The 20,883-nt window shown below is 34.4% G+C and overlaps 1 pseudogene; it reads left to right on the forward strand.

The window, feature by feature from the left end:
- The first annotated feature begins 4,137 nt into the window (after positions 1-4,137).
- On the forward strand, positions 4,138-10,428 carry LOC114048088 (annotated as a pseudogene).
- Positions 10,429-20,883: the final 10,455 nt, after the last annotated feature.

Here is a 20,883-nt window from a genome sequence, read left to right on the forward strand (position 1 = left end):
ATGAAACTTCTTATTCAATTTCCCAAGGCTAAACTTCTTTATATTTTAAATAGCTCTGGCTAAATAAATGGATGAGATGGAGTAAGAGGATGTGACTACAACAGGGACTAGCAGCTGAAGTCAAAAAGGTTGGGAGGATCCACTACCTCTCCCCAATTGATGCCAGTTCTTATTGATTTGTTGTTGTTGTTGTTGTTGTTAAGTCATTTTCATTTTTTAGTCATGTATATTTGACTCTACATTACCCCATTTGGGGTTGTCTTGGCAAAAATATTGGAGTGGTTTGTCATTTTATTTTCTCCAGCTCATTTTATGGATGAGGTAACTGAGGCAAACTGGGTTAAGTGACTTGCCAAGAATCACACAGCTAGTAAGGGTTTGAGGCTGAATTTGAACTTGGAACTTCCTTACTCCAGGCCAAGCACTCTAGCCACTGTGGCACCCAGGTGCCCTCCTGAAGGAAAGAATATGCTATAGATGTATCCTCTTCAAAAAGATGTGAACTTCTAGCCCTACTGTTATTCCTTGAAGTATGCCATCCATGTTACTTGTAGTTATATAAATAGGTAATCTTGTTCTGTCTTTAACCAACCATAGTCATATTTTCATGGAGCAGTTCATTTATACAATAGTCAATTAACTTGTTAAGTTAGTGTGTACTAACTGATGGTTTTCTGTGTCATTTGTCTTCTGCTATTGGAGCCAATTGAAATAACTCCTTGTATCTCAGGTTGTATAATGAGCTGTGTATCCTCTCTTTCCCTATATAAAATAAAATAAATGCTTGGGGGTGGGGAGAAAGCTGTGACTATTCTTCTTGTTTGCCATTTCTTAACATACACACAAAAGAAATGTGTCAGCTTCAATAATTTAGAACCATTATAGAATAATTCGAACTTTATTGATTTTCAATATTGCCTCATTTATATTATTGTAGCCATGTTGTTTAACTTTTTCATGATTTTGTTCTTTTACACAAATCTATATAATTATGTATATGTTTGTTATAATTCTTCCTATTTGCAATTTTTTTATAGCCGGGTAATACTCTGCCAGGTTCATCTGTCACAATATGATTAGCCAGGTACCAAACATTAGATATATAATGTTTCTAGCTATTCACTACTACAAATTTTGATATTGCGAATATTCTTGTCGTATGAAATCTTTCTGTTATAACTATCCTGAGGTTTTAATACTTTAGTGGTAAGACTAGCAACCTGAAATGGAACCATTGCCCAGGAAATCTCCCTTCTGAAGCTAAAAGAATAGATTCCTTGCTCAAGCTGTTTATAAAACAAACCTTTTATGGCAAGACTTTTTTCCCCTGAAGTACTGAATATGAGTCTGTCATTAAGGCAACCCTTAAGACTGGAATTTGAGACTTACTGACAATCCCTATTGCCCAAGAACTTCCTTTTGGTGTCATGAGGCAAGTATATGCAGCTTTCCATAGGCTTTTGAGGTAAGAAAGTCATTAGGAGTTCCTGGGAGATAAAAAAATCATGCCCCTCCACCTCCTATACTTTCAGAATCTCTGAGGTGAAAAATCAAAATAAGTTTAAGTGTTTGAGGAAGCACCTCTTATATGTAGTGAGGAAGCAGGCACTTCTGGGAGAATCAAGTTTCCCAAGTGTGTGATACAACCACTTAATCTTGTGATGTGGGTAGACCCCCAACAATTAAGTCCACTTCCTAGAAGGCATCAAGAGGGTAGGACTAAACCAACCAATCCTTCTTAGCAAACAGTCCTAGTCATAGAGACATAACGAGGAGACTTTATCAGATTTCTCAGAAAGAGGCTAATTAGACACAATGCAAACATTGAGAGATATAATTAAAAGGCTTGATTAACCCTCACAAACCTCACTCATTTTATTAGATTACCAGGCCACAATGTAAGGTTCACAATCCAGTAAAATCATCAAGATAACAGAACTCCCCAATTAAACATCATACATATTTTGTGCAAAGTATTCATTCTCTGTCTCTGTCTGTCTGTCTGTCTGTCTTTGTCTCTGTTTCTTTCTCTCTCTCTGAAAATCCCAATACTATTTTACATGAGCAGAGAATACTTTGCTATTTTGCATTGTGCTTCAATAGTAACAAACTTAATGTTAACTCTATTAAAAACATCAAGAAATGACAGATACTTTGGCTAAATTTTAACATTCAAAATCTTCTGTTTTAAAATATAATTTTAAAAGATCATTTTGGGTATTTCTGAATAATCTCATTGCAATTATACTTCCTTGTTTTGTTTTGTTTCTGATTATAGGGAAGGTGACTGAATGCAGCTGTCTAACTGCTAGCCAGCAGATCCATACAGAGATAACATTTTAGTAGCACATTTATTTCTGCCTATAAAATTATTGCCAGTGATTAAGAGCTACTACAATTGTGGACTAAAATAGAATTGATAATCATGTGCTTCTTATGCAAAACATTAAAACAAAACTCAGCTGTTTGAAATAGCACATCAGTCTCTTCTAATATTATCAAGGGAAGGGAAGTCATGATCACTTACTGGTATTGATTTTGCAGTATTACCTGCACATACTCCAAAAAAGATAGCATTGACAATGGACGTTACCTAGTATTTGCCATGGTTGTACCTTCATGATGAGAATTTAAATGTTTTTTTCTTTTAATTTTTTTTTATTTTTCTCACAGAAATTAAATTTAGTATTCTACACTGATAATAAGGCCTGCCTGATCAGTCTCCTTATAGATAAAAGGCATTTCTATGATAAATCTGGATTCATTTCTAGACATCATAAGTAAGCTTGAATGTGCCTTTGTTGCTGTTGGTGGTACTGGTATTATTCCTTAAAGATCAGAAAATTTACTTTCAAAAATAAACTTTAAAGATTTTAAAAGTCCCAAAGATGGATAAAAAGACTAGATAGTTATATAGAGAGACAGAGACATAGAGAGAATATGGGATGTAGCGGATATATTGGTGAACTTGGATTCCGGAAAAATACATAGGTATTGACATTGACACCTACCACCCATGTGAGCATGAGCAAATGATTTTATCTGTTAGTTCCTTAGTCTACTGTCAAAGACTGCAAATTATGTATGATTATATCATGTGAAGATATGTGTGTATGTATATAAATGCAATACACACACAAACTCATACACAATACTTGTGTAATGCATACACAGGCATACCTAATTTTATTACATTTCATTTTACAGTGCTTCACAGATTTTTTTTTTAGAAATTGAAAGTTTGTGGCAACCCTGTATCATACAAATTTATCAGCACCATTTTCCCACAGCATGTGTTCACATCATGTCTCTGTATTTTGGTAATTCTCACAATATTTCAAACTTTTTTATTAATATCATATCTGATACGGGCATCTGTGATCAGTGACCTTTGATGTTGCTATTATAATTATTTTGGGCACCATAAATTGCACCCAAATAAGATAGAAAATTTAATCAATAAATGTGTGTTTTCTGACTCCTCCAACAATTTGCTATTCTTCCCTCCCTCTTCCCCTCCTTATTGAAATTAGACCAATAAACAACCCTACAATGTTCTCTAAGTGTTTAAGTGAAGTGTCCTACGTCTCCACTATAAATCAAAAGCTAGAAATTATTAAATTTAGTGAGGAAGTCATGTTGAAAGCAGAGACAGGCAAAACTCAGGACTCTTATGCCAAACAAATAGTCAAGTTGTGAATTCAAAGGTAAAGTTTTTGAAGGAAATCCAAAATACATTTTTAGAAACCCAAAGAACTCTCGCATTTTCTTTGCCGTGGAGTATCCTCCCATGATCCACTTTACAAATGGGCTCTGTGGCCTAGTGCCCCCTTCCCCCAAACCGGGTCATCCCTGATCATCCGCCTCAATCCACTGCCTGACAGGGGCTGCTCCGCAGCTGCCCCTAAGGTTTACATCATCACAAGAACAAGCAGCGTGCCAGAAGTCCTGTCCGGTGGTTCACTTGTAGTAACCCATGACTACTACTGAAGGCGTCTGGGTTCCACTTCCAGCAACAGCTCCTGTGGAAGTGCTGAGTATTCTGGGGAAGTGATCCCCCACCATTCTGGTCTTCCCAAATCAGACTCAGGCCACTAGTGGGCAAGATTCTTCTTCAGGAAGTCGAGTCATCCATTCATGACAACTGTATTGGAATCCCCAGAGCACTCAGGAACTTTCCAGGTTGCTCATGGCATGATCACCTGTGACCTGGCTCAGGTGGCCATGAAGAAGCGGCATGTCAGTGAGCCCAGCAAGACCAGCCCTGGGCCTTCTGCATGAGTAGCAGCACCCTCCTTGCTGCTCCCCGCCTTCCCGGCTTCTGAAGTGGCATCAGAGCCCATTTCCCCCTCTCCTCCCCACTCCACCTTCTCTTTCCCTCCTATTCCCTTAGAATATACAGGCTGCTTAAGTGTAAAATAAGTTGTGTTGTGTGTGTGTGTGTGTGTGTGTGTGTGTGTGTTGTTTTCTTTTGAAGGAAAACAAGAGCAAAACACTAAAAAATGAGTAAAAGGCACCACAGTTAACTGTTGTTTTTTGTTTTGTTTTGTTTTTTACTATCTGAATCATCTGTGTGCTTTCCAGCAGCCTCAGTAACTTGTTTACTTTGTACTCAACAGAAACTAATAAACTTTGAGCAGCTTTTAAAAAGCTGCATTTTTAAGAAATAAAATATTTTTAATTAAGCTACGAACATTTTTTTAGACTTAAGACTATATTACACTTAATGGACTACAGTATAAACATAACTTTTATATGCACTGGGAAACCAAAAAATTTGTGTGACTTACATTATTGTGATATTCACTTTATTGTGGTAGTCTGGAACTAAACCCTTAATGTCTCTGAGGTATGCTTATATGTGTTGTGCATATGAGCTTGCAAGTTCCTTTGAAATTTACTGATCATTATTTTTAGGAGAAATTTTAATTTAATTGTCATTTATTTTAATTTTTGTTATATTTTATGTTCTGAACTATCTCCTTTCCCTCCACCCCATTCTAGAAAATACCACAATTTGACTCAGATTTATAAATAAGTGTAAAACCGTACTATTGATAATTCTTTTTATCAGTTCTTTCACTGGAGGTATTTAGAGTATTCAGAATAACTCGGTTGTTCAAAATTATTCTTCAAACAACTTCTGGGAGCCAAGATGGCAGAGTAAGCAGTAAGCTGCTCTCACTCAGCCTTATTGACCTCTTAAAAACCCAGAAAATATCACCCCAGGAAAAAAAAAATTTGGAATAATGGAACCAGCAGAAAGATGAGGTGCAGAAGTCTTTTAGCCCAAGAGCCTTGGGGGATTAATGGGAAATGTCCATATTGCTGTGGTGGAAGGGGAGCAGTACAGGATGGGAGGTGTCCTGGCAAGTCAGAGGCAAGCCCCAACTCAGCAAATTAGTAGGAGATCCTGTGGTTCAGGGAGGTGGAGCAGGCAATCATCAACAGCAGGACCCGCAAATGCATTAGCCCAGTGAGGGGAATGGGCAGACTCCTGCTCAGAGACCTCCACACGCACTGGTGAACAGATATCCTCCAGCTGCCTAATATACTCATGCTTCATCACAACTCTAGGTGGGAAAGCATCCTCTGGCAGTTGAACCTCCCCATGTTTCAATGCAGCCTGGGTGAGTAGGCATCCTCCAGGGGACACAGCACACCTCTGACCCCAAGAACCTCAGTGTAGCCCTTGGGGAAATGCCAAAAAACCTCAGCTGGCCTCAGTACATGCCAGCCACCACCACTAGGACCATGGCTTAGCACTAGGGAAGCTGCCAGACCCCTATAGCTTCCAGCTACCAGCACCTGAAGCCCCAGCACAAAATGCCAATGACCATGCCTCTGGCCCCTAGCACAACAATCTTGGATAGTGCCCCCTGTTCTCCTGCAGGAGAGCTCAACTTTAAAAGCCAAGAGACAGGCAAACATGAGCAAAAAGCAGAAATGGACAATGACCATAGATTCTTTCTATGGGGACAGGGAAGATCAAAACACAAATTCAGAAGAAGACAACACTGTCAACATATCCACATCTGAAACCTCAAAACAACATATGAACTGGTCTCAAGCCCAAAAAATCTTCTTGGAAGAGCTAAAGAAGGATTTTAAAAGTCAAATAAGAGAGGTAAAAGAAAAAATGGAAAAAGAAATGAAAGGTATGCAAGATAGAGTTAACAACTTGGAAAAGGAAGGACAGAAATTGACTGCAGAAAACAACTCCTTAAAAAGTAGAATTGGCCAAATGGAAAAGGAGGCACAAAAATTCACTGAAGAAAATTATTTGTTAACATTTAGAATTGGGCAAATGGAAGCTAATGACTATGAGACATCAAGAATCAGTCAAACAAAATAAAAAGAATGAAAAAAATAGAAGAAAACATAAAATAACTCATTGGAAAAACAACCAATGGAAAATAGATACAGTAGAGATCATTTAAAAGTTATAGGTCCATCTAAAAGCCATGATAAAAAAAATAAAACCGAACCTAGGCTGCATCTTTCAAGAAATCATCAAGGAAACTGCCCTGAGGTTCTAGAACCAGAGGGTAAAATAGTCATTGAAAGAACCACAAACCATCTACTGAAGAGATCCCCAAATGAAAACTCTAAGGAAAATTGTAGTTAAATTCCAGTATTATTAGGTCAAGCAGAAAATACTGGAAGCAGCCAGAAAGAAACAATTTAAATATTGTGGAACCACAATAAAGATTACACAGTACCTCATAGCTTCTACATTAAAAGATCAGAGGACTTGGAATATTATATTCCATAAGGCAAAGGAGCTTGGATTACAACCAAGAATCAATTACCCAAGCAAAATTGAGTATAATCTTTCAGGTGAGGAGATGGATAATCAATGAAAGAGAGGTCTTCCAAACCTTCATGATGAAAAGACCAGAGCTCAACAGAAAATACAAGCTCAACAAGAAACTCCAAATACAAGACTCAAGTGAGGCATGAAAAGGTAAACAGGAAAGAAAAAATGTCATGTCATTTAATAATGATAAACTGTTTACATTCCCACATAGGAATGTGATACTTGTAACTCTTGAGAACTGTATCTTTAGGGGCAGCTAGGTGGCACAGTGGATAGAGCACCAGCCCTGAAGTCAGGAGGACCTGAGTTCAAATCTGGCCTCAGACCAAATACTTGACACTTACTAGCTGTGTGACCCTGGGCAAGTCACTTAACCCCAATTGCCTAAAAAAAAAAAGAGAGAGAGAGAGAAAGAGAATTGTATCTTTATTATGAAATTTACAAGAGTTTTACATAGACAGAGGGCATGGGTATAAGTTGACTTTAATGTGATGATAAAAAAATCTAATTAAGAAGTGAAAAGAGATTGTACTGGGAAAAGAGGAAAGGAGAAGGCAGAAAAGGTAATTTATATCATATGAAGAGGTGCAAAGAGCTATTACAGGAGAGGGAAAGAAGGGAGGGAGATGAACATTCTTTAAACCTTACTTTTAGGATTTGTCTCAAAGAGGGAATAACATACACAGTTAGGCATAGAAATCTAACTTACCCTATGGAAAGTAAGAGGGGAAAAGGAAAAGAAAAAGGAAGGGGCTTATAGCAGGGAGGGCAGATTGAGAGATGCAGTTTTCAGAAGCAAATTGCTAGTGAGGAGGGAATGGGAGAAAGGAAAGAAAAGCATAAACAGGAGGGAAAAATAGGATGTAAAGAAAGGCATAGTTAGTAATCATAACTGTGGAAGTGAATGAGATAAACTCTCCCATAAAATAAAAGTGGATAGCAGAGTGGATTAAAACCATAATCCTATAATATGTTGTTTACAATAAACATATCTGAAGCAGAAGGATAAACAAAGTAAAGGTAAAAGCTAGAGTAGAATATATTATGTTTCAGCAGAAGAAAAAAAAGCAGGGGTAGCAATCCTGATCTCCGACAAAGTAAAAGCAAAAATAGATCTAATTAAAAGAGATAATGAAGGAATCTACATCCTGCTAAAAGGTACCACAATATACATGCACCAAGTTGTATAGCATCCAAATGATAGAGGGGAAGATGAGGGAATTACAGGAAGAATAGACAGCAAAACTATTCTAGTATGGGACCTCAACCTCCCCGTCTGAGAACTAGATAAATTTAACCATTAAGTAAACAAGAAAGAACTTAAGGAGGTGATGGAATATATATGATAGATCTCTGAAGAAAACTGAATGTGGATAGAAAGGAATATACCTTTTCCTTGGCAGTTCATGACATTGACACAAAAATTGACCATATATTAGGGTATAAAAACCTCACAATGCAAAAAAAGAAAGGCAGAAATATTAAATGCATCCTTTTCAGATCATGATGCAACAAAAATTACCTATAATAAAGGACTATGAAAAGATAGACTAAAATATAATTGGAAGCTAAACAACAAATCATAGGAACAATCAATAACTGCATCAAAGAGCATGACAAGAATGAGACAATACACCAAACTTATGGGATGCAGAGAAAGTTCTTCTTAGGGGAAAATTAATATCTCTAAATGCTTCATTGAATAATATAGAGAAAGAGGAGATCAATGAATTGGTATGCAACTAAATAAGTTTGAAAAAGAACAAATTAAAAATCCCCAATTAAATACCAAATTAGAAATTCTGAAAACCAGAGGACAGATTAATATTGAAATTAAGAAAACTATTGAACTAGTAAATAAAACTAAGAGCTGGTTTTATGGACAAAAGAACAATAAAATGATAAATCATTGGTTAATTTGATTTTAAAAAAGAATGAAGATAGCTGGTGGGGGGGTTTCCCATGCCAAGCTACAAATCAAGGTTTTCACGGGAAATTGCAGAGCAGCTGGAAGTGCTGAAGGTAGAGAGCTACCAACATGTGGATCTAGGTCCCTACCATGGATGGCTAGGAGACTTCCCCCGCTTCTGCCCTGAATGACTGTAGAATAACTTTTATGGATGAAATTTATAAAATTGAGGAGCCTGGCAGTGTGAGCCCAGTTGGTTTTGAAAACACTTTGAAAAGACAAAGTGGCCCATTTTCAAACATTGTAAAGGAATCCCAAAAAGACCTATAGAATGTGCCCACTATGTGTGTGGAGGAAAGCAAGACTCAGACAAGCTGCTGATGTGTGATGAGTGTGACATGGCCTTCCACATCTACTGCCTCAGCCCCTCACTAAGCCACATTCCAGATGATGAGAACTGGTATTGTGCTGAAAGTTGGAATGATGCCAGTGAAGTGGTCTTGGCAGGGGAGAAGTTCAAAGAGAGCAGAAAGAAGGCAAAGATGGCAGCTGCTACATCATCATCTCAGAGACTGGGGCAAGGGTATGGCATGTGTAGGTCACACAAGGGAGTGCACTATTGTGCCTTCTAAGCATTATGGACCAACCCCTGGGATTCCTGTTGGTACCATGTGGAAGTTTAAAGTGCAGGCAAGTCTGGTTTCCACAGGTCCCATGTGGCAGGTATACATGGCAGAATCAATGATGGCACCTACTCTCTGGTCCTGCCAGAGGGCTGTGAAGATCATATAGACCATGGCAACTCTTTCGCTTATACAGGTAGTGGAGGCAGAGATTTTTCAGGAAACAAATGGACCACAGAGCAGTCCTGTGATCAAAAACTCACCAACATGAACAGAGCTCTGGCTTTAAACTGCAATGCTCCTATCAATGAACAAGGTAGAGCAAAAACCAAGGACTGGCAAGCTGGGAAACCAGTCAGAGTGGTGAGAAACATCAAGAGAAGGAAACACAGCAAATGTGCTCCAGCTGAAGGGGCATTTAATGAAATATACAAGGTAGTGAAGTATTGGCATGAAAAAGGGAAATCTGGTTTCCTTGTGTGGCCTTACCTCCTCAGGAGGGATGATGATGAATCTGGCCCTTGGACCAGGGAAGGGAAAGACAGGATGAAGAAACTTGACTTAACAATGAAGTATCCTGAAGGATATTTGGAAGCAGTTGCTAAAAAAGAGTAGGAAAAAAGAAATAATAAGAGCGATGATGAGGAATTGATATCTCCATAGGAAAAGGAAGACAGCAGGAGATAGAGAGGCCTTTCTGGCCTCTCCTAGTACAGGGTCCAAGAAGACTAAAGTGGAACCATACACACTCACCTCCCAGCTGAAGAGTCTCATCAACAATGATGAATCCAATGAAAAACTGTGGAACAAATTATTAAGTGCAATGAAGGCTGAAATTCCTGAATAAAGTAGAAGAAATATTCCTGTGTATTTACTGTTAGGAGGTAGTGTTTTGGCCAATTACCACTGTGTGTCACCATAATGTTTGCAAGGATTTTTGGACCAATCATTCTGAGCCTAGGTGCACAGCTGCCCAGCTTGTCAGTATGATCTGGGGTAAATCTTACACTACATAAGTGAATCAGCCACTGCAAACCATCCTTAGTCAGCTCTTCCCAGTCCACGGCAATGGGTAGTGATTGTGTCTGTCAAGCATTTCTTTATTACTTTGATAGTAAAACATGGCAGTGGGTTTCCAGTAGGCTTAATTTAAACACTTCGCTTCACCTTTTTCCTAAAAAAGATTTGTCTTCCCCTCTGTTTTTTTAAAGTTTATAAACTTTGAAGGATTTATTTCACTTGAGTTGTGACTTTTTAAAAATGTTGGATACTGCATTCAGTTTTTGCTAAAAGCTGCAGTTTATCAGCATAATTTTTCCTACTTTTGGTAAAGGCTGCTAATGAACCAGACATTGAATTCTCAAAAGTACCCTTTCTTATGTGGAATGTGGCTTGCTTGCTAGAACAATCTTTGTAAATTCTGTGAATTTGGCCTCAAAGATAGAAGTATGCTCAGTTCTTTGGTAATATTCTGATGTTTAAATTCTCTAACATCATTCCTGGTGATTTAGGACCTGTTGCTTAGATGGTTTATCAAGTTGTTTAAAGAAAAAAAAATCTTATTTAAAATGGTTTAATTCAAGGCCATTCTCTACCACTTACTTTCATGTTTAAAATAAGTATAAACAAAGCTCTTGGCCTACATTTAGCTAAGTGCTCAGGGCAGTAAAGAATGCTACCTCAACTGGATGCTTCTTTTTCCAGGGGAGCTGGTTGTTCAGCCAGATATTATCTCTGATCCGGAATGCCATTGTGGAACATACTAGAGCCATTCTTAAGTGCCTTTGGTCCATTTCTAAAAGATTGGGTTCTTCTTAGCACTGAAATATTGAAATTGCCAACCAGATTATATGTCTTCTTTTGAAAATGGAACATTGTAGAAATGAGCAAAACCAAGAGAATGTTGTACACAATAACAGCCACATCGTGCAATGACTAATATTGATAAACTTAAACCCTTCCCAGCAATACAAGGATCTAAGACATCTCCAAAGGCCTCATGATGGAAAATGCTATCCATATCCAAAGAAAGAGCTATGGAATTTGAATGCAGATTGAAGCACTTTACTATTTTGTTGTCTTCTGTTGAGTTTTGTTTCCTCTTTCTGGTGGTTCCTCCTATTGGTTCTAATTCTTGCTTACAACATCACTAATATGAAAATATGTTTAATAAGAATATATATGTATAGCTTATATCAGATTGTGCGCTGTCTTGAGGATGATGGTGGAGAGGAAGGGGGAGAAAAAATTTAAACTCAAAAGCATATGGAAGTGATTGCTGATAAATCAAAATAAATTAATTAAAAACATTAAAAAATAGTAAAAAAAAAAGAAAGTGTAACACTGTAGCCATATGTCATTACAAACCTTGGCATTACAAACCTTGAAACTCTTTTTTGTTAGGGTACATTTTTTCAAGATTAATGTGCATTATCATTTTAAATGTATTTCCATTTCAAAATGGAGAATTATATAAGTGAGAAAGTTTTTCTTTTTTAAGACATTTTCTCAAATGATTTTTTTTCAGTTACTTTATATGAACTAAGAAAGAGATAACTTAATTTTAGGTTGTTTTTTTTTCTTTTATGAATGGATTTTCAATTTTTCAGACAGTGCCAAAGCTTGCAATTTAATACCTCAATGCAACAGGGATATTTTAACTGCAGACAGATTGGAATGATAAATTTATGTATGTATATACATATATATATATTTGTGTGTGTGTGTGTGTGTGTGTGTAAAGATATATATTAATGGATAGGATAAAACATTGAAACATTATGGAGGATTTTTCTTAAAAAATATGTTTTTTGTACGTGTGCAGACTAAGTTCTCAAAATAAATATGTTTAAAGATGTAAAAAAAGAATGAAGAAAATCAAATTACAAGTAACAAAAATGAAAAGGGTTGATTCATCACCAATGAACAGGAAATTAAAACAACAAATAGTAGCTATTTTGCCAAATGGTATGCCAATAAATTTGATGATACAATGGATGAATAATTAAAAATGTGTGTATGTGTATATATATACACACACTTACCAGATTAACAGAAGAGGAAATAAAATACTCAAATAAGCCTATTTAAGAAAAAGAAATTGGACAAGCCATCAATGAACATCCTAAGAAAAAAAATCTCCAGGGCCAGATGGATTTACGAGTGAATTCTATCAATTATATAAAGAACAACTAATTCCAATACTATATAAAGTATTTAGGAAAATAGGTGAAGAAGGAGTTGAAATAAATTATTTTTATGATACAAATATGGTGCTGATACCTAAACAAGGAAGAGCCAAAACAGAAAAAGAATATTATACATCAATTTCCCTAATGAAAATAGATCAAAAATTTTTAAATAAAATATTGCAAAAAGATTACAGCAACTTATAATGAGGAAAAAGAACACTATAACTATGTAGGATTTGTACTAGGAATGTAGGGTTGATTCTATTAGGAAAACTATCAGCATAATTCACTATATCAACAACAAAACAAAACAGGAATTATATTATATCTCAATACATGCAGAAAAAGTTTTTAACAAAATACAAAACTCATTCCTATTAAAAACACTAGAGAACATAGGAACAAATGGAATTTTCCTTAAAATGATAATTATCATCTATCAAATACCATGAGCAAACATTATATGTCATGGGGAGAAGCTGGAAGCATTATCAGTAAGATCGAGAGTGAAACAAGGATGTCCATTATCACCACTATTATTCAATATTGTACTAGAAAAGTTAGCTTTAGCAATAACGGTAGAAAAAGACATCAAAGGAATTAGAATAAGCAAAGAAGAAACAAAGCTATCCCTCTTTGCAGATGATATGATGATATATTTAGACAATCCTAGAGAATCAAGTAAAAGACTACTTGAAATAATAAACAACTTTAGCAAAATTTCGGAATATAAAATAAAACCATACAAATCATCAGCATTTCTAAATATTACTAACAAAGCCCAACAGCAAAAGATAGAAACAAAAATTCTATTTAAAGTTACTATAGACATTACTAAATATTTGGGAGTCTTCATGCCAAGACAAACCCAAAAGTTATATGAACATAACTGCAAAACACTTTTGATAAAAATAAAGCCATATCTAAATAACCAGAAAATTATCAGTTGCTCATGGATAGGCCAAGCTAACATAATAAAAACTACAATTCTATGTAAATGAATTTACTCATTTAATGCCATACCAATCAAACTACCAAAAATATTTTAAGGAGCTAAAAGAAATAATAACACAATTCATGTGGAAGAACAAGACATCAAGAATATCAAGGGAATTAATGAAAAGAAATGCAAAGGAAGGTGGCCTTGTTATAACAGATCTTAAATTGTATTGTAAAGAAGCAATCATCAAAACTAGTTGGTACTAGTGGTGGATCAGTGGAATAAGTTAGGTACACAAGACACAACAGTCAATGACTATAGTAATCTATTGTTTGACAAATCCAAAGATCCCAGCTGCTGGGATAAGAACTCACTATTTGACAAAAAAAAACTTCTGGGAAAACAGGAAAATAGTATGACAAAAACTGGACATAGACCAACATAGTACACAGTATACCAAGACAAAGTCAAAATGAGTACGTGATTTAGGTATAAAGGATAATACTATAAGCGAATTATATGAGAAGAAACTGTTTACCCATCAGATTTATGGAGAAGGAAAGAATTTATGACCAAAAAAGAGATAGAGAAAATTATGAAATGCAAAATTGACAATTGTGATTACATTAAATTGAAAAGTTTTTTGTATAAACAAAGCCAATATAACTAAGATTAGAAGAGAAGCAGAAAGCTGGGAAACAATTTTTACCACCAATGTCTCTGATAAAGGCCTCATTTCTAAAATACATAGAGAACTGGGTCAGATTTATAAGAACACTTGTCATTTCCCAACTGATAAATGGTCAAAAGTTATGAACAGGCAGTTTTCAGGTGAAGAAATTAAAGCTATCTATAGTCATATGAAAACATGCTGTAAATCACTATTGATTAGAGAAATTTAAATCAAGATAACTTTGAGGTACCACATCACACCTATCAGATAGACTAATATGAAAAAGCAGGAAAATGATAAATGTTGGAGAAGATGTGGCAAAATTAGAACACTAGTGCATTGTTCGTGGAGTTGTGAACTGATCCAACCATTATGGAGAGCAATTTGGAAGTATGCTTAATGGGTTCTGAAACTGTGCATAACCTTTGACCCAGCAATCCCATTTCTATGTCTGTATTTCAAAAAGATAATAAAATTGGAAAATTATCCACATGTACAAAAAGATTTAGAGCAGCTCTTTTTGTGGTGGCCAAGAATTAGAAATTGAGGTGATGCTTATCAATTGGGGAATGGCTCAACAAGCTATAGTATATGAATATAATGGTTGTTCCATATTATAGAACTATTATTCCATAATAAATAATGTTTAGGAAGACTTCAGAAAAACCTGCAAAGAATTATATATGAACTGATGTTGAGTGAAGTGAGCAGAAACTGGAGAACATTGTACTCAGTAACAGCACATTGTGTGATGGCTACCTTTGATAGACTTAGTTGTTCTCAGCAATGCAAGGATCTAAGACAATTCAAAAAAACTCATAATGGAAAATGCTATCCACAAACAAAAAGAGCACTATGGAATTGGAATGCACATGGAAGCATGCTATTTGCTCTCTCTTATTTCTTCTTTCCCATGGTTCCTCCCATTGGTTTTAGTTCTTCTTTACAATATGATTAATGTGAAAATATGTTTAATATGAATGCATATGTACAACTTTTACCAGATTGAACACTGTCTTTGGGAGGGGAGAAAGGAGGGAGGGAAAGAAAATTTAGCAATGCAAATCTTATGTAAGTGAATGTTGAAAATGAAAAATAAATTGATTATTTTTTTAAAAAGGACAAAAAAAATAAATTCTTCAACCAATATTGATGTTACTGTATACAGTATTTTCTTGTTTCTGTTCACTTAAATTTTAATTATTTCATGCAATGCTCTTTTTTTTTCTTAAGTCGACCAGCTCATCTTTTCTTAGAGTGCAATAGTATTCCATCACAATATACCAAAACTTATTTAGACATTCTCAAATTGATGGGCATCCTTTCAAATTCCACTTCTTTGCCACCACAAAGAGGTATGATATAAACATTTTAGAACATACAGGTTCTTTAACTTTTTGATTGATCACCTTTGGAAAGAGCCCTAAAGTGGTATTGCTGGATGAAATTGTATACACAGTTTTATAACTTTCCTCATATTTCCAGATTGCTCTGCAAAATGGTTGGATCAGTTCACTATTTCCTCCAACAGTGTATTAATCCTAATTTTTCCACCTAACTTCCAGTATTTCTCAATTTTCCTGTCTACCATTTTAGCCACTCTGATCGCTATGAGCTGAAATTTACTGATTATTAACAATGAAATCATATTCTACAAGCCATACTAAAACTTCTGGAATTTGTTTTGGGACAAAAAAACTACAATTGTGAATATTCAGTTCTCAGAATTGCTATGTCTCCAGACACATACATTGATAAATACTCATTTCACTGATGTGAAAGTCTTCAGTCTAGCCAATGCTCTAATTTTTCAACTGGATATTTTGGCATACATGCGTATGCATATGTGTGTGAGGAGCATCCAAATTCCTTGTATCAGAATGTGGTTTATGATATTCACTTAGTGTGAGATTACCTCAAATGCAAACAACAATTATCTCTTATACTCACAATGACCACAATATAACTATTTTTCATATTCCAAATGAATCTTATTTTCTCCAGCTTTTGACATATTATTCACACTATTACATATATATCCTCCCAGACTTTACCTAGACATATGTCCTCCTAGACATTACCTAGAATGTTCTTCCATTATTCTGTAAAATCATTATCCATCATTTAAAACTCAACTTGAATTTGAACTTTTGCACCAAAATTTACCCTTTTCTCTCCTATTTGTAAAGACCATTTCCCCTTGAGATCTCCCGTAGGATCTTGCACTTATTCATTTTTTTTGTATTATAGTAATTTGTATACTTACTGTAAGCCACTACACTGCAAATATCATAAAGTATAGCCCATGTATTCCTTAAGTTTTGTATCAATTCCCATGTCTAGCACAATAATAAAGAAAGAATAAGCACTTAATAAATGCTTATAAATGAATTGATTTGGGAGACTAAAAAAATCAGGGCACATAATTTAAGAAATTATTATTTTTGCAATCTGTGGATTTATGTTTATATTTGTGAGGCAACATGGCACAATTCAAGCACTAGTGGGTATCAGAGCAAGGAAAACCAGATTAAAGTCTTGCTTCTGATTCAAACTGGCTATGAAATCCTAGACAAATCATTTAAGTTCTTGGTGACTCAATAATTTTCTAAGGCCATAAATTGCTCAGTAGCTGTTAATCTACACTGGTAGATTGATGAAAAAAAAAAGCTCATGACATTAAATCTCATTTAATTATATATTTAACAAATCAACTACATTGAAAATTTCATGAAAAGCAGTACAAAATTCAGCAAAAGTCATATTGAGATAATTAGAGAAGATAGTCTTTTAGGTCCTTTCCAACTCCATGGGTTTAAGATTTATCTCAGTAAATAGTTTTGGGTTGTCCATTTTGTCATTCATCTGCTAGTAAAGTTGATGCAGCAGTGTTCCACTTATACTACATTATATTTTTATTATATATATAGCATATATACATGTATATTATATATTGTATGTATAGTATATTATATCTTAATAACCTAATTAATATATAGCATATATCATACTATATTATATATAGTATATATAATATAGAATAGTATATTATACTATGTTATATATATAGTATATATTATATGTTATATATATATATATACTATATTATATCTTAATAACTTAATTTAGTTAATAATTGTTTACTCCTACTATAATTTCCAAATCTCCCTTGGCCAGATTTTGTGATTCATTTAAATTATCAAATGAATTAATAATAAGTAAAGTTATAGTGACTAGTGACACCTGGAAATTTAAAAAAAAAAGAATTTATCACTTTCCATATCAGATATTCATCACGAAAAGTCAGTGTTACCTTTTTTTTGACAACTTCAGAAATTTGAGGACCTATCACTGCCACTGATATTTTCAACTTACTTGTACATATTAGCTACCTATGGCTGAAGTTATAATTAGATTGGGATGACTAAGACTTTCTTTGAAGTTACTAAAATGTTTGGAGGGGTCATAGTACTTTATTTTTGCACCCCTGGTGTCTATCAACTTATCTTATTTCCTCTCTCATATTACTTCCCACTGGAGATTTAGTTAGAGCTAATCAGATATATCTCAGGAAAATAAGATAAGTTTTGTGAGGGATGGAGAAACTCCCTGTCCCAATGTGACTGCACTTGGGAAAGATTGTCATCTGTACTACACCTTGTCCCCAAATGAATTTTCCTCAGAACATGAACTCATAGTTATCTCTTCTTAAGACTTTTAAAATGTGTGGGTGTGTGCAGTTGTGTGTATGTTTGTGTGTATAGACCTGTATGTATTGGCAATGTTCTTTTTATCCTTTGATTCTTTAACTTTTGTGATTCTCATTCTATTATGGATTAGGGTTTTTTTTTTCTTTTTGGTTTGTTTAAATTTGCCTTGACTAATGCCATGGTACTGAAAACTTGGTGAGGAGGGAGAGGATTTTTTTTTAATAATTTCTGGTGAACTGTCAAAATCTTGGATGTTTATCCAGTTTCTTCTACTTCAGTTTTTGTTGAAAGGCAATTCATTTCCAATGTTTACTGTCATTGGTCCTTCTACAACTGACTTATCAAATCATTCATCTTAAGGGCTGAAGAGGTAGAGAAGGAAGAGGAGAAGAAGGAAACAGAAGAGAAGGCTGAGGAAGACAAAGAAGAGGTGAAAGAAACAAAGAAAAATAGAAAAATAAAAATCGTAATTATTAAAATTTTAATTATACTGTTGTACAATGTAATGGCAAGGTTGTTAGATTTGGGGTCAACATATATGGGTTCAAAAACTACCTCTATTACTTTCATGGTCACATATATAAAGCTGGTAGCAATCATATAGTCTTTTATTACAACAGATAAGGAAACTGAGGCTCAGAATAATTGAATGACTTGCCAAAGGTCACTACACTGGTAGTTAGTGGGAATGGAAACAATATGTTTTGACTCCTAAAACAATGAGTTTTCCAATCTATAGTATTGTTTTCTTATTACATGTATATATATATATATGTACATATATATATATATATATATATATATTTACATGAACTACATAAACTTTTCCATTCTTCAGACCCTCAACATCTTCTGCCTTTCAAAATACATATCTTCCTTTAAGGCTTAGGCTTGTTTCTGTACTTCTTCACTGAATGCTTCCTTCATCACAACTCCATCCACAACTTCCTAACTCTCTCCCTTCTTAAGTTTTAACAGAGTTCCTTGTCTGGATCTCCCATTTACCACTATAACAACTTATTTTATATTATTTTTAGCTATATGTTAACCCTCATTCCCTTACACAATGTAATCTTGAAGGAAGAGGATTTTTTGTGTATTTTATTTAAAAAGCACTGTATAGTCAGTGCTTTAGTAAATAGTTATTCTATTTATGGTAAATATGTTGGTAAAACTTAAATTCTGATGGTGGGAAGGATTATGAGGTTAAACTTGGAAATTACTAAAAAGTATAATTTGAATAAGATTTAGAAATTATTATTAATCAAATTTTGTGTTGATTTTATGCCAAACTCATTATTGAAATAGCATTCAATTATTTTTTTCAATTTTTTTTAAATTAAAGAGTTCTCAACAATAAATTTAGAATTAAAAGAGGTCACAGAATTTTAGAACTCTAAGAGATCACCAATGCCATTTAGAACAACATGTTCTCTTTACAGATGAAGATTCTGTGATCCAGATTGGTTATTTATCTGAGGGCACAGAGCATGTGAAAATGTGCATGGAGACAGAACATTTATTATTCCCATTACAACATGATGATTCTATCTTATACTTAATTTTACCTGTAGGACAGTAGATAACCTAAGAGGTTTCATAACAAAAGGTAATACATATAATATCAACAAAAGGAAGAAAAAAGTCAGTGAAGATTACAAGAAAGGAGGAAACTTTTTAATGTGATTTTTCTAGAAAGCCAATTGACTTTCTAGAATTAATTGGTGTGAGGTCACAGTCCCCTATTTACTTTGAAAGAAACACATACATTTCTAAAAAGCAGAATACTATTGTTCTTAGAATTCTTTCAAATTAAAATTATAATTACGCTTATAATTCCTTCTAATTCACATAAGCCTATGGCATATTAGTCTACCCCATGCAGTGTATGTATATGTATATGTATATATGTGTGTATGTATATGTACATATATATACACATACAAATATACATATATATGTATATACACTATCCAAGGCACTGCAGTTATAAATACAAAAAAGAGTTCCAGATCTTAAATAACTAGTATTGTATTATGGCTAAACATATTCCCTCTTTCTACTTTCCCATACATCTATTATTCCTAGTCCCCAAAAAGTATCTACCAGGTTTCAAAATGGAAATAAGTTAAAACAGCAATTTTATATAACACCTTTCTTTCCTTGTTCTTTAGATATGGTAAAGAAATCAGGTACACTTTGACCAATGTTTCAGTCCATCCAAGTTGCTTAGCCAGAATCCAATATTTCAATTAAGGAATTGCAAAACTAAACAAAACTCCTCCCTCTCTTTCCCCAAATATCCCCATTTCTGATGGATGAAAATGGTATAGTAAAATCAAGAAGCATTTATTATGTGCTTATTATGTTCTAGGAAATGTGCTAAGCAGTGACAATATAAATAAAAGTGGAAAAAAAGACACAAGACCTAATCATGTCATCAGTCTATGATAAATGTGTTAATATGTTTACATGTAATACATATTTGCATTTCACATATGTATATATACATAATATATACATATATATTTACATATGTTTAGAAGAAAATTTATTTTGTTTGCTTAATCATAATTTATTTTTTGCTTCCTTCTCTGCCCAACCCCAGCACCCCAGGGAAGTGGATGAGGTAAGGAAAAAAAACTAAGAAGAATTCATAATCAGGCAAGACAATTCCCCTTAATGGCCATGTCCAAAATTCTGTCTTATTCTGCTTTTAGTCTAATACCTCTTTGTCAGGTGGTGGGTAGCATTCTTGATCTTAGTGCTCTGGAATCATAAGTGATCATTGAAGAGTTAAGTCTTTCAGATTTTGGTTTGCTTTTGGAATTTTATTATAAGTTGTTTATGTTATAATAATTTTAATTGTTGAATTATAAATTGTTCTCCTGGTTCTGCTCATTTTATTCATCTATTCAACTAGGTTTTTTTTAGTCTCTTTCATCATTTCTTACACCATAGTGGTATTCCATTACATTGACTTACAGCAATTTATTCAAACATTCTCCATTTTATGA

Source organism: Vombatus ursinus, unplaced genomic scaffold, assembly GCF_900497805.2.
Source record: "Vombatus ursinus unplaced genomic scaffold, bare-nosed wombat genome assembly UNPS02014791.1, whole genome shotgun sequence".
Lineage (NCBI taxonomy): Eukaryota > Metazoa > Chordata > Mammalia > Diprotodontia > Vombatidae > Vombatus > Vombatus ursinus.